General features: G+C 25.5%; 1 long non-coding RNA gene across 1 annotated transcript; it reads left to right on the plus strand.

Moving 5' to 3' along the window:
- The first annotated feature begins 226 nt into the window (after positions 1–226).
- LOC135120881 (uncharacterized) lies at positions 227–4,231 on the plus strand. Its single transcript, XR_010278774.1, has 9 exons — positions 227–293; positions 2,181–2,325; positions 2,715–2,839; positions 3,187–3,272; positions 3,327–3,465; positions 3,610–3,659; positions 3,712–3,754; positions 3,913–4,017; positions 4,176–4,231. It is a non-coding gene; the product is annotated as an uncharacterized LOC135120881 (long non-coding RNA).
- The last annotated feature ends 15,989 nt before the right edge of the window (positions 4,232–20,220 follow it).

The raw sequence follows: 20,220 nt of genomic DNA on the forward strand, positions 1-20,220 counted from the left end.
TTAAACATTTTATCTGTAATTTTGCTACCAAAAATTATATATATATTGAAAATAACTTTTTTAAAGACATTTTAAATTCATATCGGTTTTATTTTATTTTATTTTATATTGGATAATTTATATCATTTACTATTTACCATTATATATTTGTTAAATAATAATTATATTTCTATAACCCTTTTTATATTTTTTTTAAGAATATAATTTTTAATAATCTTGAAAAAAGGCTTTCATGCGTATTATGACATGTGCTCAAGAGCTCTTGATAAGCGCGAATCTGAAGTAACTAGTAGGTTCTTATTTTTTCTCTATCATATATATATATTAACTTTGAATATTGATTAGTATTTTTTTAAAAGTATGAAAGTATAAATATAAAAAAGGATATTTTAAGCTAAAGAAAAAAGATTTTATTGTATAAGATTATAACAAAAAAATATTTGTGTGCAATATTGATGATAATAACGGGTTGAAAAAGCTAGAAAAACTATACCATATTTAATAATAATAATAATATAACCAAAATGTTTATATATATTATTGCTTTTTTCAGTTATAAGGAAGTAACTTTTATCAACTTTTTATAAAGTTAAAAGTTTTTATATATAAATTTTAATAATGTAATAAAGTTTATTTTGTATTTTCTATTAATAAGGAAAGAGTATACTAATATAAAAAAAGTTTTTTGGTAATATTTTATTATAAATAAAAAAAATTTAGTTATAAAATATTATAATATATTTACAAGTCAGTTATATTATAATAAAACTAAGAGGTTTATTGTAATAAATATATTTAAACTAACATTGTTCTACATTTATAAGAAAATAATTTTTTTTTATAGTAATATTTTAATTTATTTTTATGTATATAATATTTTATTATGACTTTATATTATAGTATAATATATTTAAAAATATTAATATTATATAATTATAAGAAAGTAATTATTTATTATAACTATAAAAACTTTATACTCCTAGTAAAAATTTATTAAAAAATTTTTTAAGGAAAAATATATTTATAAAAAGTTTATTATTATAATATTATATATAAATATAAACGTTATATATTTGCTAAAATATTATAATTATCATAAAAAGCGTTAATTTTTTATATTTATTAAAAATATCATTGCTATTAATTTTTTTATTAAATATTTTTAAAAAAATATATATTACTTTTTTACTATATTTCTATAATTAATATATTTATTTATTTTCTTAGATAAATAGTAAAACTGAAATATATGTAAAAATGTTTAAACATTTTATAATATAAAGTAAATGAAACGCAAAATTTTATAATAAAATATTTTTTAGTATTAAATTATAAAATAAAAACAACAACTTTTAATGCATTTATTTTTTTACTTATAGATGATAAGTTTTTTTATATATAAAATATTCTTAATAAAACTTTTTATTGGAGTTTAATTAATAAAAAAAAGCACTTTTTTCTATTATATTTGGAAATAATAGAAAAATTATTGATGTATAATTTATAAAACTTTATTATTATAGTTTTATAAATTTATTGAAAACATTTTTTACATTTATTTATAAGTATTTATATATATTTATATTTTTATAAAAAGTATAAAAAAGAAAATATTAAGTAAAAAATATATATATATAAGTACCGTAGAACATATTTTAAAATATAATAAAAAAAACTTTTTATCTATATTTTTTTAAAACTTTTTTTATTATTTATAACTATTTATATGTATTTATTATGGTTATTAAATTAACTATAATAAAGAAACTATAAAGTATAAAAAAATCTAATAAGAAAATATTTTTTAATGTATAACTGGAGAATTTTTTAAAACTTTATTTAAGTTTTATATATAAAAAACATCAGCGCTTATAAAAAATAAATAAAATAAAATTTTTAATTTAATAAAAAAAGTATTTATCTATATATATTAGTGCTTTAAAAAAAATATAAGCTTAAAGAAACTTTTTTATAGGAAAAATATTTTTTATATATAATATAAGAACCCTTTATATGTATATTTTATTAATAAAACTTTTTATTAAAATTTTTAAATAAAAATAAATTCTTAATCATAGAGTTATTTTGATATTTATATGTATTTATTAATGCTTTTAGAATAATAAAACTTTATATTAAATATAAGAACTTTATCAAAAAAAACGAATATTTTTTTAAAGGGCAGTGCTTTGCGTTGTTGAGGCTTTACTGTTGGATTGCGGAGCTTCCATTGGTCCGTTTCTACCGCAAATCGTAGCGTTGCTGATGACGATGTTTGATGAAAATAATGAACTGAAATCTACACGACTTTTCTAAATAAAAACAGTATTTTTTTATTCACTATAATAATTATTTATATATTTATTTATTTATTATTAACTTATTAGAGATAATTATTTTATTAATTGTACGTGTACTATCATCATATTTAAATATACATTATTATATTTATTCTATTTTTTTTCTTAACATTTTGTGTTATTATTACATTTATATTAACTTTATATATACAATATCATTTTCTATCATAGTCATTATTTTTTATTTTATTTTTTGTGTCATTACTATATAAACTTGATCCAAATCGTAACCCTCATTAACTTTATATATCATTTTACTATATATTTATATATACTTTTTATTTTTATTATTTCCTTTATAAATATTAAAACATATCTTATACAAATTTCTATTTATATATTTTTTTTTTATAGTTTTTGGTGTGCGTGTGCTGTAACGCACGTGCGACATTACTAGCCTGGTAGTCTTTAGATAATAACTTTATGCAAATGGAACTTTTTTTGAGTATTTGGCTTGCAAATATTGGTGTTATGATGAGGTTTGTATAATTATTGTTAATATTATCTTTAAACTAAAGAACGTTTGTTACAAATATATTATTTAGTTGTGTTATAAAAGTGTGTTATTTTATGATTTAACAACTATTCTACAAAAAAGTTTACTTCGTATTATTAAAATATGTATAAAAAATAATAATATAGCAGTAAATAATTAAGTTATTAAATATATATGTAAATATGAAACTAATATATTTAATAATTGTGATAGTAATATCGTTGTATATATTGTAAACTATAATAATAAGTATATATAAAGATATTGTTATCATTACTATTGCAGTTACTATTAGTTATATGTATATTGTGAATAAATATACTTTTTTAGGGCTCAAACATTGAAAGTTTTAATAATCCCTATATGTTCCTTGCTGCGTTTGCCTCATGAAGAACTCCCTCTAGTTATACAAAAAGGTTCATTTTTTTGACCACAATACTAATACTATTCATAATGTATATACTTATTAGAAATTTTCTCGTTTGCTTCGTATTCTTAACGATGCGGTTTTTCTATACCCCTCCGCCCTCGAAAAAGAACCATTGGAGCTTAAGAAAGAGGAAAACTACCAATCAGACGTGCCTTATGGTGGCGAGTCCCCCAATAACGGTTGTATACTTATAATGCTTATATTTTTATAGTACTTTAATTATGTGTTAATAATTTTTTTCTTTTATGGAAGTTATCTTTTACTATTCTTTTTATTTTTATTCTTATTCTTATTATTATAGTTACAATTATTATTATTATTAGAAACTCTTAGCGATGACGAAGATGCTGAAAATGAAGATTTGCCTTCGAATGTTTTTTTATTACTTTTTTATTAATGTTATTATACTTTTATTATTATTTTAGTTGGAAGATGAAAATTTTGAGGATGAATATTGGACTGACGACAGTCTTTATTATTATTATTAATTACTATTATTACAAATTAAAATAAATATTACATTATAAATATTTAATTAAGATTACTATTAAAAGGCATTAACTGATGCTACTTTTTATTAATTTTATTTATAAAATAAGTATCATGATAATAAATTTACTTATAAGACTATTTCGATGTGTCTTTCCCGTCTGCATTCGATCGCGTAGATCCTCTTGCTTTTTTTCCGCGAAACTTATTTGAATCCAAGATTGGCTGAGCTTTTAAACGAGGTTTTTATTGGCTTATTTATATATATATATATATATATTAATTTTTAAAAAAATAATTTAAAATACATTGAATTAAAAAAAAAATTAAATCTTGTATAATATTTTATATTTTATAAATATTTACTATATATTTTTATATTCATGCATTCATTTTTTAGGTCCTGCAATCTTCTACTAATTTTTCTTGCTAACTATCTTTTTTTTTATTATACTGGTTTTTATATATATTGTAATAATATTTAAAACTACTAATAAAAATATTATTTTTTAGGATTTAGCGTTCTTTGGAGCTCGCCAGTATTACTAAATTTAATAAAAAAAACTTTTATAATATCTTTTTCTGTAAAGTTTACTATATTTCATTATTATTTCTATAAGGCGTACATTGTTCACGAATCACAGGCGATTTTTAGTAGCTGCCGTATGGAATTATCATTACATTTTATTATTATATTTTGAGTCGTATCTGTAATAATACTTTAAGTATTATTTTCCTAGCAGTCTTAAATTTTTCCTTGTAGTAACAATTTTTTTGAAATTAGTATTTTTAAAGAGTTTGTAGAAAAATTTTATAGTATTTATACCGCCCATAATATATAAAAATAATTTTTAGACTTGGTAAACTTTTTCGTTGTACTAAAACTTTTTTTTAAAAAAAAAATTGCTGATCATACAGAATTGACAACTACAAGAACTACTATATTATAAGCAAATGAGCATAGAGTATTATATTATATTAAAAATAATTATTATGTAGAGTTAATGATTAAGAGGAGCTGTGGTAATTCATTTGATTGCTATCGAGCCGTGTGAGTTGCACCACGCATGCCACCTGACAAACATCGACAACCACAACAGTATCATAAGCGTTTGCCTCACAACATCCCTTAACTGTTTAATCTGGATTGTGCTCTCGTCGGCCACCCCTCAACTACATATGACAAAGTAGAATAGTATTCTTTCCCATATTTTTAAAAAGTTTGAAGAAAAGCATAAATGTTATGATTAAGGTTCTTAATATTCCTAAAAGGTTTAAAGAATTTCTCTTTATTAACTTTAAGTAAAACTTCCAATTTTATATTAGTTTTTTTAGCATTTCTAAAAAATTTGAATAAAACTTTCTTTTTTATATTAAAGTTTTTCTAATATTTTCAAAAAGTCGGAAGAAAAACTTCAAGGTCTCTTACATTATAAAGTTTAAGTAGTTTTAAAAAGTTTGAAAAAAAAAACTTTTACTATTTTTAAAAAGTTTAAATATTTTAAATATTAATAATAGTATTCGTAATAACATTTTAAATTTCATTTTTTTTTTAAGTTTCAAACTTTTTCGTAGTAATAGAAATCTTTTTTGAAAAATATATCAAAAGTTTTTTTTAAAATCTTTGAAAGTTTGAAGCAATACTTTATAAATAATTTTTATAGCAATATTAAAATTTAAATAATTTTTTTTTAGAATTTTTTACGGCTGAACTTTTATTAAAAAATAATAAATTTTCTTGTTAATACTTATACTTGTGACTAACAAAGTAAAACTGGACAGGAAAAATTTATAAGATTTTTTTAAAGTTTGCATAATTTTATATTTTATAAAACTCTTCTTTATTAGAAATTTAATGTTTTATTAAAAATTTATATAGGAATATGGGGTGCGTCAACGTTTTTTGTTTTCATTCATAATTATTTTTTACATAAATATGTTTTTGTTTTTTTTTTCCACGTACCTATAAAAAATATTGAAAAAAAAGTTTTATTTTTAGTATAATAACTCCTTTCACTTAGTAACCCGTATACATTATCGCTTTTGTTTATTACCTATATTTTTTGGTATATTGTATCATGGTAAAATGTCCCCGAATGTTCGTAATTAACCTTAGCATATATCTAAATTTGAGGGTATAAATAGATTCTGTGGTATGCCCCGGAGCCTTTCTGCTTGTGTAACTTGAAGCTAGCGTGGGGTTAGGCTTGTGCTGGGGTAGTTGATGTTGTGCGTGTTAGTGATATTTTGTGTTGATCTTTTAGTGCTACTAAAAAAATGCTGCCGTCGGGTATATTATGTAACATTTTTTTTTTTACTTCTCAGGGAAATTTTTAATCTCTTTGTTTGACCTTGCCATTTTTTTTAAAAGTTATAGTTATATTGAAGATTCCTTGCACTTTTTAATACTGTAATTTCCTACAAATATAGCCTTAGATAAAATATTTTTGTTTAGTCTTAACTATTTGTTAAAAAAAAATTTAATAAAAGTTATAAAATTTGAGATTCTTTCAAAAATATATTTTCTATTAAAATATTTTTTGTAAGCTTTTATTAGGCTATATTGAAATGTTTTTAAGAGTTCTAATATTTGTGAGATCCTTTTACACTTCAAAATTATAATTTTATTGAAGTATGGCCATTATTAACTTTTAGTTAGGCTTGTATTAATAAAATTTTTTTAAAAAAATATTTAGAAATTTTTCGCTTTTCAATTATAATTACTTTTATTAATGGCTTATTCATTCATTTTAAAGTTTTATTAAAAGTTATAAAAATTTTGAGAATTCTTTCACACTTTAGCTTTATAATTTCCTTTTTAGGTGACCTTTAATAAAATAATTTTGTTGAGCTTTTCATAAATCGTCTTGCATTTTTTTTGTTATAAATATTTTGAGATTTGTTTCGAGTGGTGCTTAGATAGATAAAAGTTTCTCCAATTTCTTCAAATATTTGCTTAACAAAAAAGTATATTAATAAATTTTAAAGATCTTTAAAAGAGAATCTGTTAAAAATGTTTTTTGCATATACGTGCTTTAACTTATCAAACATAAATTAATTTTAAGTTAAAAAATACTAAATCTTAACAAGTAATTATACAAAAAATCCAAAAAACTGTATAGGTAAAAATATATACAATACATATGACAACCTAAAGAGATTAAAAAAAAATTAAAATAAAGGCAAAAGCAAAATCTAATAAGTAAAAAAAAAAGGTTTTAAAACTTTTATAGAATTCACACAATTTAGAATTTATTTGGTGGGTGTAGAAGGTTTAACTGAATTGCTGGTAATCAGTCGTTACTTTTGTTATAAACTTTATAATATTCTTTAAAGAAAAAAGTTTAAGTTATTACCCTAAAGATTTTTAGTAGAATAATTAGACGAAAACATTTGTTAAAAAAAAGATATTTACTAACTACTAAGGATGTAAGATTTTTTACGTTAATTAAAAAGTCAAAGTTTTGACTGTTAATGGCTTTCTATTCTTCAAAGAATGAAAGCATTATAATTATAACTAATAAAAAATATTTAAAGATAAATTTATTATAAAAAAAATGTTTTGAAATTGTTTATAAAAAATTATATATCTTCAAGGAAATGCAATATAAATATCTTAATATTATAAAAAGAAATTAAAAAGTAAATAGACAATTTTAATAATTAAAAAAAAAATAAGCTAGTTAATCTAATTTCTAAAAAATTGATTTAATAATTCCTTACTACAAAATTATTACTCTTCGCGTACTGTTACTACTGGACATAGTTATCTCTTTTAGAGTCTGCATATAATGTTTTTAGATATAATAAAAAGTACGAATAAGGAGACTTTAGTAGATATATATTTTCGATTTAAAGCTTAAAAGCGATTGGACCTATTTTATTTTAAATAAACTTACCTTAATATTATCAAACAATGTCTAAACTAATCAAGCGCAAAATGCTCCGCAACATTTCAGTATATACAGCACGAATTTGCTGTTCATGTCAATTTTTCTCCGATTACCATTTCCTAAAAAAATTTATATATGCCCTGTTACGTGAATTTCTACCCTTAACAAAATACTATTAAATAAAAGTTGTTTACCCATCCGAATTGGATTTAAACTAAATAGTCTAGAATGAAAACGATTAAATGTACCCTATAGTGGTTTAAATATTTCTTTCATTATCAACTTATGCATTCGTACTATATGACGAGATCTCAGTAAATAATTACAATAATTTATTTTGAATTTATGTACTCGCTCAATAAATGTAAAAAGCATTAACTCTATGCAGAATAAGCATAGGTTAAAATAAAACGTACTTATTTTTTTATATGCTGTCACCTTTCCTTATCATCAAACCGGCTTTTCTTTTAAGGCAATTTTTTCTTTTCACAAGTAAATATAGTTTAATTTTTAATTTTTCATCATAAAAAATGTAGTACATTAGCATACTAAGAACGGTCTATGCCATGAGCAAAAGACAGCACCTTTTTTAGTAGAGGAATATGCATATTATCTTTTTAAACATTTATTTTTAAAATACTAACTTTCATACCACTCATAGCGCTTGCACAGGCGCGAGCATCGAGAAGTAAAATAAGTATTCATTCTTGGGTTTTTGCGAAGCTTAATTATTTCAAGCACCCCTTTTTAACCATAAAAGCATTATCATTACCCAGAGAAATAAGTAGAGTAAATTAGATACAGCTAAAAGTCCTTGAACCTAGGTAGCTTTACAGTGAAAAAGGACCGTGATTAGGTATTTTCCAAAATTTTATGTTGTCGTGCCTTTGAGAGTCAGAGGAAAGTAAAAATAGAACAAGGAAAGATCTGTAACAGATGCATCAAGCTCTTTTGTAATAGATCCATTATTTATGCTACCCAGTTAGCTTAGAGCTAGAGTACTACAAGGTGGGAGCACAGTCTAGATTTAAAGTAGGGTTATAAAATGTTTAAACTAAGTTAAAATACGTTCTTTTATCTCACTTCAATAAGATTAAGTGATTAATTATAGCTTAATAAACATATATACAGCTCTGGACACATGTACATGTTGGTAAATTATGTTAGTTAGAAAGCTAGTCCCGCTTATTAGTAAAATTAGCACACTACTTAACCTTTTAATCTTTAGTAAAGGTCTCTGAACTGTTTATATAAAGATATAGTTATTACATTAGGTTTAAGTTAGTGTGTCAGCCCCTATTAAGGAGGTCAAGTTAGGCGCCTTCCTTAGAAGTAGATGGATTGTAGTATCTTCGTGCGATGTGCTCTGGACAGTCAAAAGAAGTTCGATTCTCTACGGTAGTGAACTAAAGATTATTATTTTTATCGAGTTTAGACTAAACAGTAACACTATTAAACACTCATATGTTTCCTAAAGGTCACTAGAAGAAGGCTTTACACAGCTTTACCCTCAGAATTAATTAGTTATAAAACACGTAATACATTCTAAGAGTAATATTTATTATCTTAACAGCACGGTTTTGTAGAACAACATATGGGCTTGATCCATCCAAGGACTAGCTGACTTTGCTAATAAAATTATTTTTAATGAACGTAAGTCTTAAACATGGCTTTCACACAAGAATCTCAGACGAAAAAGTTGACTATGTTTATTTCGAGCTTAGTCTTTTACTTCAGGTTAGCTCAGTGAGCTAATTTAGCTCTTTAAACTAATGTAAATTAAAATTTTTTTTTGATAAAGGCTAGGAACTTTAGCTCCATTCTAACTTAGATCAACCTTATATGCACGTAAAGTCATAGGAGACATTTTATAATTTACATACTGCTTGCCTTTGGTTTCCTAAAACCTAAAACCAAGCATCAACTTCTGAAATCAGCAAGGCTTCGATAGAGCCCGGGCTTGATCACTTTTTTTCCTTATAAATTAAAGGAAAGACAGGCTATTAGTACTTGTTTTTAATTCAAACAAGGGGAGCAATGAAGAAAGTTGTTTAAATATTGTGCCCATACTCGTAGTCAATTTTTACACCTAATCTAGAAACCTTATCTATCTTTAGACAAGTTGTAGTCACTTGAGCTTAGTGCAGTCTTGCTCGAAATCTTCCAATTTTCTTTAGTGACCGCAATGGGTTTTAGGTTTGGTATAATTTTACTAAAAGGATAGAATCTATTCAGTGGTTATTTTTACTGTTTTTTTTTCCTATGGTTTACTGTTGTCTATCTGAACGTGAGACCTAGTTTTGTTGTAAAAAAAAGTTTATTATCATAATTATTAAGGCCCACTTCAATAATAACGTAATGACCAGACAACTTTATCTCTAGAGGTAAGGTTCGAGGACTTATTTTACATCAGCTGTCATCGTGATCGCTCTACCTACTATATTTGGGGTCCGAATGTGTTTAATTCATGTTGAAGCTTATCCTGGGTTATATAGTAGTCAACATTCAAAGGTCAAAATAGTATTTTTGTTAGATTAAAAATAGCTACCTAAGGGCGTAAAAAAGGTTAGAATTATCCAATACTTAGATAAAAGGGCTGAGCAATTATTCTCCTGAGTGAGTATAAAGAAAGGTTGCCAAGCCAGTTTGCCGATCAATGTAGGGCCAAGTTCTTGCCCCCTAGGCAGCTATGCCTTAAGAATAGAATCGAACCACTGACGTTACTGTAAAGCGAGTAAGTTATACCACTTAGCTGCTTAGACAGTTTGCTAAGAAAGTTCTACTTTAGTAGAACAAGTAACGAACTAACAATCTAGAAATGCTAGCTAATTAAGTTGTTCTACTAAAGTAGAACATAAAAAGATAGAAAAGTTAGGTTTCTCCTTTGTGGCTTCTTAGCAAGCAACAAGAAAGTTAGATAGCTAGCAAATTATAAGTAAAAAGTAAATTTACAAAATCTACTATCTACAAATAATTTAATTCTTATTTTTTTTTTATTTTTAACCCTTAAATTTAAGTTTATTCTTATTTATATACTTTAAAATTAATATTTTAATTAACTGTGCACGTCACTCGAACATTCTTTGGCTTATAATGATACTTAAAATTTATCAAATTAACATTATACATTTTTCATAAAATAAAATTAACTTTATAAATTCATTGTGATGAATTCTCTAATCCGTTTTCATAGACTAAAAGATTTTCTTTTTAGTGTGAATTATTATAAATTAGTGAAATAAATCTTTACATTAAGTTGAAACAAAACTTTATTTTGTTGGTAAATAAAATTTACCCTTTGACTTTCAATTATACTCTCTTAAACAAAAATTAAAGAAAATGATTTTATGTTTCCATTAATTAAGTTTTAGGCAACATTTTTATAGTTGAAATTAATCTCTTTAAAATGCTAAAAGTATAAGCCAAAAAAAATACATTAGTCAATAATTTTTGGAGTTAGCATTTTTACTATATAATTTAGTAAATTCCATTTTAACTTATTTGAGATATTCGTCTTAAATATTTAAAATTTAACTTTACTCAAAATTTATTTTTACTATTAAAATTATTAGAAATTTAATTGTTTTCGTCTGTTGTACAGATTTTCCCACGGTGTTGCCTTCATTACTTTTACTATAAACTTTTGTCACTAATGGACAAATATGCTTTGCAATAAAATTAGCTGCTTTATAAGATTAAGGTAATTTTACGCGTCGTTTTCGGATTAAAATCCATTAACACACTATAGCCAATAGCTTGTGCTCTTCTCTTACAAAGTTAAGCTGCTTATACGCAAAAATTATTCAATTAAATCGATGCTTTAGTAGCAAAGAAGAAAGTGTGAATTCAAATCAAGAAAAACGAAGCACGAACACATCCACCCTAATTTTGTCGTTTTAACTATTATCGTTCTCTGTCCTAAGGGTCGGAGGATGAGGTTTCTTGCGATTTCTTATGTATTTGAAAAAATGCCAGTAGGATGTAGAGTTTCTCTCGGCAAAGTTCGATTCCCAAGTTTCATTGGGCAAATCATAAGGCCTTTTTTGACTTTTTTGACAAGTTTGTTAAGAATTCGGTTATCTTTGGCATCTCCGGAAGTTGCGTATATTTACATTTTTTTTGCCACCTTTTTAAGTTGAGGAGATATTTTATTTCCTCAGGTAAGCGTGCTTTACGCGGAGGGGCCGTTCCTGTAACAGAAGCCGTTCTATGTGCTTAAATAATATAACTGACGGAACCAAAATAATCGTATTGTCCTCGATGGCTTCCGTAATCACTTTAAATTTATTCCAGTCCGTACACCTTATGAATTTCAAAGGGCTAAACCCTTGATTGTCAAATTCGTAAAACACTGGCAAGTGGTCCGAGGAGAGATGCATTAGCGTAATGTATTTGGAGTCAATTCGAATGTTTGTTTTCATGACAATATAAAGAACAGCTGAGGTACCTTTTGTAGATATATGTCTCTGTTCTAAAGGACGGAAACAAGGAAACCTCTTTTTTCGGCATAGTAGTGCAGTATAAGTCCGTTAGGATTGCCCACTTTACTATTCCAAGTAGGTACATATATACAAAGTATTAGTTTAGGATTAGCATATATATTGAATAGAGTAGGAATTAAAGTCGTTGCCGTCATAAAATGTAAATAAGTACGATATTTATAATAAATCGGTGGTAAAAGCTAAGAAATAATTTATGGTAAAGTTATAAAAAAGCTTTAAAAGAAGCAATATATACACAAAATAGATAATATCAGAGACTGATAATATAACTGTTTGACACTGTGATCTTCAGTTAGATCGTGTAAAAAAGAATAAATTCGATAAAATTTTAAATAAAATATAAAGTATATAACTATTAAGTTATAATAAATAATAGTATCTCGTAAAACAGTAAGGCTTCTTTCATTTTCGATAATATTTGTTTATTTTAAATGTGTAGTGTAACATTAATTCTTGTAAGGAACTAGTTGTAAAGAGAATCCTTTTTACGTAAATAACACCTTCAAGTACTCATAGAAACCAAAGAGCACTTAAACTATTTATTTGCGTATTTAGGAATTGTTACCCCGGAGTTTGGGTATTGCTTGGATTCTTAAATCTTTAAGAATAAGAGCAATTAAACTCTTTGTTAAAACTTTATTACGTTGAAAACTGAACATTCACTCTTTGTGAGAGTAATGGAGCCTACTAACGTTAATAGATATGTCTTAACTATAAAGTAGTTCAAAGATATAAAAAAACACATGGGGAGTATCAAGTAAAGTAACGGGTGTTTTAAAATATATATGAACTTTGTAAATCCTAAAAAATTATGTCTAAAAGATAAAAATTATGATTGAGTTAGATCTTAGAAAAAAAAAGAAACACGAAGTAAAAATCCTAGAGTGGTATCCTTTTTCAGATAACCTGCACTTTTTGACGGGGTAGGAAGACTTATAATTTGTAAAATTGATAGAAATAACTTTATAGCCCTCTCCTTATTAATAAAAGTTTATTTTATTGCCCTTAAAATGAGTTGCCTTACTTAATTTTAATTATAGTCTGATAGCAGAAACCTGAAAAATAATAGAATAAGTTATAGCAAATAAATGGTGTGATTTTAATATATAATAAAAACTTTTGATAATAATCTTAACGAAACTTAACTACAATTAAGTATAAATTTATTTTTAGATTTACTTTTTACAAAATCTAACTTAACTAAGGTGGTGGTGGTAGTGAAATTATTTTTTCAATAGAGAGCTATGCTGTTACATTTTGTATAAGAAAATTTAAATTATTTACAGATATGAGCCCACAGCCATATTTTTCTATTAAACCGTGTACACGTAAACTGTTAGAATAACACTCGGCTTCTTCAGCAAAAAGTGCCGTTAGCAAGTCCGTACTTTTTATTACAGTTGCTACACTAACGCAACCCCCTTAACCTCTGAATAACTAGCATTTTGTTGCAATTACTGACTACTTGAATCTGACAAAGCTCAAGGTTACTTAGCCTTTCCTTTAATAGTTTCAAGTCACATTGTATTTTATTTGTTATTTAAACTGTCTATAACCCAACATTTACAAGAGAGCGGAAAAGTTATATATATAGACGTTACCCTTAAAATTTTTTTAATTATTTAATAAATTTGGCTAGTTTCCAGAAATTATTAATATCAACCTTTTTTTTGGACAATTTTTTTTCGTAAGAGTAACTTATGGTATTGCAACGGCATTAAATCTAAAGGTTAATTAAAACAAAAGCGAGAATGAAGAGATATAAAAAAAGTTGTTTGTTAATAATATGAAGATTAATAATTTGAAAACTGTTATCGCTGCTAAGAAGAAGAACTGCCCTCCTCTGTAAAGAAAGAGGCTTGGTCGCGATCAATTCTCTTTCCGCGCAACGTTAACTTTACCTCTTTGGGACAAATCCTCGTGCGTTAAAAAAAAACTACTTACGTTTCTGTAATAGTTTTACATAATTTTTCCTTGAATTCTTTTTTCATAATTATAATTATTATAAAAATATTGATTTTAAGCGTTCTTTATAATCTATTATGAGAGGAAGTTTTATTATTTTTTATAATGTGCAGTACTTAAAACTATTTAATGCTTTTATATATTAAAGTTTAGTTAATATTTAGCTTATAACTGATAGTAAATATATATAATAATTTATTTTTTAAGTTTTTATATTTATCTTTATATAAATAAATTTTTTTTAAAGCCCAGCAGTTACGATGCAAATTGACTTAACCAATTTTACAGGTAAAAAAATTATTATTTTTTTTAAAAATCAACGGCTATATTACGCTATTATCTTAATAAAACGATAAAATTGTAGTTTTACTTAATTACTTGAATATATAAAACAAAACATGGAAGATAAAGTAGTTATTGTGGCCAACGCTACTAAAGTCCATATATTTTATTTATAGTACATCTAATATATTTACTTTATTATTCAAGTTATTACTATTCATAATTTTGATAGTAATTTTCATCAAAAGTTTATCTAGTATATTATATTTTTGCTTACTAATAAAAACTATAAACTTTTATTTATTTCATTATTTGTTGAAGTAAACTGAGTATAAGTTTTAAAGCTAGAAGCATAACTTTTTTTTTAATAGTTAAAGCAAGATTACAAAAAACTTTTAACATTATAATTCTTTAGTACAAAATTAATAGCAAAATAGCAAAGTTTATAAATACTTCTCAATAATTTATTCATCTATAGTTCAAATTTATTAGTAATTTTAGAAGAAATTTTTATCTAAACAATTTTAACCAAAATTGAAAGAAAGTGTTACTATCGTAGAATTTCTTTTCAAGTTAAAGTTAACTTTAATGTTCCTATAATACAAATTTATTGCAAAAATAAAAGAAACTGTTGACGGTATTGTAATATTCTATTACAAATTTGATAGCAAAAAATTAAAATAACTCTTTATAACATAATAAAATAAATACAAATTTTATAGCCAAATTAAAAAGAAACATTTTTATTTTAAAATCTGTAAACCAAATATTATGACACAATCAAATTTTTTTTTTTAAAAGTTATAACAATTTTAATAGCAATTTTGAAAGAAGTTGATCACAATATAAACCCATACTTAAGATAAACTAAAAACTAAAAAAAAAATTATAATTAATTTATAATTCAAGGTTAATGGCAAAAATTAAAAAACTTTACAATATTTTAAATCTATAATACAAATTTAGTAGCAAATATATAAAAAATTTTTATAAAATTATAACTCTATAGTACAAAAGCAATAGCAAAAGATAAAAGTAACTTTTTTAACACTAGAGATCTAAATTACAACGTTAATAGCAAAATATTAAGAAAAACTCTTGAGTACAATAATAAAAACTCTTTATAATATAAATCCATAATACAAGTTTTATAGCTAAATTAGAAGAAACTTTTTATATTATTAATCTATTTTTTATATTATTAATCTATAGTACAAAGATAATATCAAAAATTTAATAAACTTTTTTAATATTATAAATTTATAATATTAACACGTAAAAACTATTTTGTATACCGTTCAACAGCCTGAAAAGCTAATAACTACTATAATATTTTAATAATTGACCACCGGTTACCGGTAATTTCTGTAATTTGAATAACTCTTTTCTATTTAAAAGTCTCTTTTGTTTTTAATAGCAATAAAGGCAACTTTTTTTTCGCCTTTCAGTCATTCTCAGTGTGTTTTGAAATTTAACTGTGGTAGCCCTCGAGATGCGAAAGTGGACTAAAGAAATCTTTGAATATAAGTCGCTTTACTCGCTCCCGAGCGCTAAGCCCAGCGCGATGGAGCGTTTGTTAAGAACATGTATATAAACAAAAGTTTAAAAAGGGCGTAGTTAGTTAAAAAAGTGATCCTCACTCAGAGAAGTTACAAGAAAATAAGGATCTCTTTAACGTCAGCCGTAAAATATTTAAGTTTCGTCAAATATTAAAAAAAGTTTTAACAAATGTAATTAATCTATAAAAATATTATAGATATTATTAGTTATTCGTGCATATATTAACATCCTCGGAAAGGTGTAGTATTTCTTTACGTTCTTAAAAAATAATTGAAAATTTTTTAAAATTTTCGGTTAAGCGGTAAAAATCTCGTACAGAAAAATTAAAATAGTAATAATTAGGGCCTAGCTAGAATAAACTACAAAAGTATCGGAACTACATCCTTTCGCTTATTTAAAAAATAATTGAAGTCATCTACAAAATTAACTTTGTTTAAAAAGTAACCAAAGCATTTATTATGAATACTTCTACATTCTTGTTCGAGTTAAAAACTATATGCGTAACAAAAAACTTCTGGCAATTCAAATATTATTTCAAAATTATGAGGAATTCAAGATTTTAAATTGATTCCGTTGTTGTCGTTTATTATAAAACTACTTGCCTCCAAACAACTAAATAAGTAAAATTGCTGAGCTTACTAAGGTTTCAAATCATGTTATGAAAAAAACTGGAAAAAAAATTCTTTCATTTAACTGGTTTACTTATGAGGTAAATCTAATAAGTTATTCATATTTTTTATATATACCTGCATACTGTTGTCCTTTTCTTTCAAATTTCTTGCAAATAAAAAGTAATTCATAAAACTAAACAAATTTAGTTAAACAAGATTTTGTTTGGGCCTTCAAGATTACGAGCAGGTATTGTATTTCAACTTGAGTTTATAAGTACATTTATTTTATAATCCTTAACCTTTTCTTCACGCTTGTATATATTTCTATTTTAGTATAATTTTTAAAGTTTCTAAACATAAATCTTCTTCAGAAGTATACGCAATAGGAGTTCTACTAAATTAACAACTTTTACAAGTGATCTTACCGTGTTGAAAATCAATTGTAAATTAAAAGTATATATCCTGATAAAATATAACCATCAAGTATTTCTAATATAAGCAAAAGGTAGTGCAAGAAACTAATTTGCTAAAAAAAAAAAAAACATGGATCAAACGAATGCACCGAGTTGAAAACTTATTTAGTTTTAGTATTTACGAATAAGAAAGAGTTATGAGCTAGCACAAAAAAAAATTTATGAATATAGATATAAATTTGTACTCCTTGTGAAAATTGTTCTTCCGTTTATAAAAATTTACACATTTGTTTAAAAAGTTCATAAGTTAGAATTTTATTTTTACGTGTCTTGGGTTCAATTTAGACTTCCGTTAAAAACTATTCTGCCTTTACTTGCACCTTCATTTTTGCTGAAACTGCATAATATTAAGCCCTTCTCTCTAACTATTTTTTTCTTTTTGGGTGTTTCCCGAACAATCTGCAAATGTGAGCGAATATTTATAACGAGTGTCAAAACTTTTTTTACTTATAATAACCGAAAACATTCTTGCTGGAGCGCTAATTAGAGCTCTCGCACTGTGGTTTATCAAATTGATTTTCCTGCTATTATGCTCTTTTTACAATAAGAAAATCTAGCTTAAGTTTCATCTCAACCAAAAATTCTTATGCTTGGAGCGTTGGAGTTCGAGAAATGGTACGTGAGCTATGCGAGTTGATAACTGCTAATTAGTATTGAGATAATAATAATTGTAAACTCGGGTACCCATCTTAGGGATGGAAACAAATGTTCCTAACTCAATTATGTAATATTAAGAAACTATAATTGCTGTGACAAGAAGTGTTTGGTGTTCTATATGGTTGTTTATAGTGACTACTAAGGAATTTTAAGATAAAATCAGTAAGCTTGCCTATTTGAGTAACGGATTGGTCGTTTTTTAGAACATTTACTGTTCAATAAGTGTTTAGCAAAAACTCAGTAAGATCGGAGAGTGAAGCAAACTCTAAATTAATATTGTTAAAACCCTCTGATTAGTTCCTCTGGACAATGGCGTAAAATCTGAAGCCGAGAAGTTAATGGAACGAGGGAAACTCTTTAAAACATGACAGTTGACTTTAACAAGCTTAACTTAGAGCAAGTAAAGTTATCCATGATCTTAACAATAGTTCTCTTTCTTAAAGGAAATTTCACTGTTAGAAATATTAGAATTCCTTACATCGCTTAAGATAAAAAACAACTCCACTTAGATACATGCGAATGTCATTAACTCTCTTTTAACAATTCTCCGTGCCGGGATTGCTGAAAACTTGTAAAAGTTGTTCACCCCTAAAATATAGTATCACACTTAGTTGATAAAGATAGCCCGATTAGTCTTTTGTTATGCTTGAGAAAGGTAAGTTACCCTTAGAGGCTAGAGAAATAAGTTTTTTAAAAAAGAAATAATTAACGTTAATCATAACTTCGTACAAAAAAAAACTTCTGCAATTCAACAGCTTTTAATGTGTTTTTTTCTAAGCACGAAACTTTAGCCTTTAATGAATGGAAGGTTAACAGTGAACGTAATCCTTAATTTTAAAAAGCGTATACTGAAACATGGCTTAAAGGGTTGCTGTACTTTATTAATATGTAGTCTGGCAACCAACTGCTGACTAATCTACTTTCCCTCTGCGCCATCAGCGAGAAGGACGGATGGGCCTTATCATAGCTAGATAGTATATACCATATAGATTTAATAGTACAATATTACCTCTATAAATTAGTTACAGGTTGCCTATACGAGATGATCTAAGCGGAGACCCATAGATTATTACCTTTCAGATATTTATTAGTCATCTGGTTTCCCTTGTTTTCGTTTTAGTTTTATTTTAAGGATTGTTAGCTCTGAAGACATAAAAAACAAAAACAAAGAATCGCAAAAAGGGATAATAATTTGTTTTTTTATTGTATTTATTTACGAATATGTTTTCCGCCAGTGTATTGATGTTTATAATTATTTAAAATTATTGCAGATTTTCCTTCAAATTTAAAATATACAATTTGCTTGCTTTCTAGGCCTTTATGATTGGTTACCGAGGGGCCCTCAAAACAAATATAAATTCGTTAAATAGATTAAGAAGACTTTTTTTAACGTGTGTTGAGTTTCCTTAGGGTTTCAAACCCCTTTGTATTAAATTAGGAAGGATTCTACTTTTTTAGAAAATAAATTATAATAATAATTAACTACTTTTTACCTGCATATTTATTTTTAAAATGCAACGCAAACTCTAAACTGTATACTAAGGGTTAGGGTTAGATTAATTTTAGGGTTAAAGTTGAGGTTAGGGTTATTACATACTGTTGGGTTCAGCTCCACATAACATAAACGTTATAATTGGACATTAAGCACATGACGGGCACCTCATCAAAAATACTGTAACTAATTATCACACTGCTTGTATTATATTAAGCTAAAATAAATATTAGCAGTACTACTTAAACTAATACGCTAATTTGTCGTATTTATAATTTCTTTAACGAATTTGTATATTTTTTATTTTTTTCAAAAAAACATTAAGATATAAAATGATTTAAGATTTTAAAACCTAATTGGTTCAGTTTATTAATTACTTCCTGGAGGATGCGTTAACCAGGAAGTCTTTTAAGAAGGATAGAATTTGTTATGTTGATTATGTAAATAGTTAAACTTAAGGTGATGCTAACTATTCTAAACTTAATATCCAGGTAACCAATAATTTATTTAGAAAATAATAACAAACGAAAATCATTAACTATTCGATCATAATGTTTTCATGTGTCTCCCTTGAACTTCTATAAAAAGGATTCTCACTTGAGTCCCTTAAAACTGATCCATTATTTGAGGTAGAAGTTTTTCCCCCAGCAAGCTTATTTTTATAAAAATATGCGAGGCCCGCTGCAGCAGCGAGTAAAGCCACTGCCCCACCAATTCCAGAGCCTATATACAAAGCTCGTTCATTGCTTTTTGTAGGGGATGGCGGCGCAGGAGTAAAAGTGGGCCCGATAGTCGAACTACTGACTTCATTATCAAAATCCGGACATACTTTAGCAATTAAAGTATTTACATGATTAGGTAAATCTATATAATTTTCAGAGGTTAGGGTCAAAGCTTCGTTTCCAGTAATTTGGAATAATTCATCATAGAACCCTTGGTGCGAACCGATACCGATCGCTAAAATTTTGAAAGGTGGTGTTTTCCCACGAAGTAATTGAGAAAAATGGTCT

This window comes from Zophobas morio, unplaced genomic scaffold (genome assembly GCF_036711695.1).
Source record: "Zophobas morio isolate AGI-343-1 ecotype UQ-CSIRO unplaced genomic scaffold, CSIRO_AGI_Zmor_V1 ptg000434l, whole genome shotgun sequence".
Lineage (NCBI taxonomy): Eukaryota > Metazoa > Arthropoda > Insecta > Coleoptera > Tenebrionidae > Zophobas > Zophobas morio.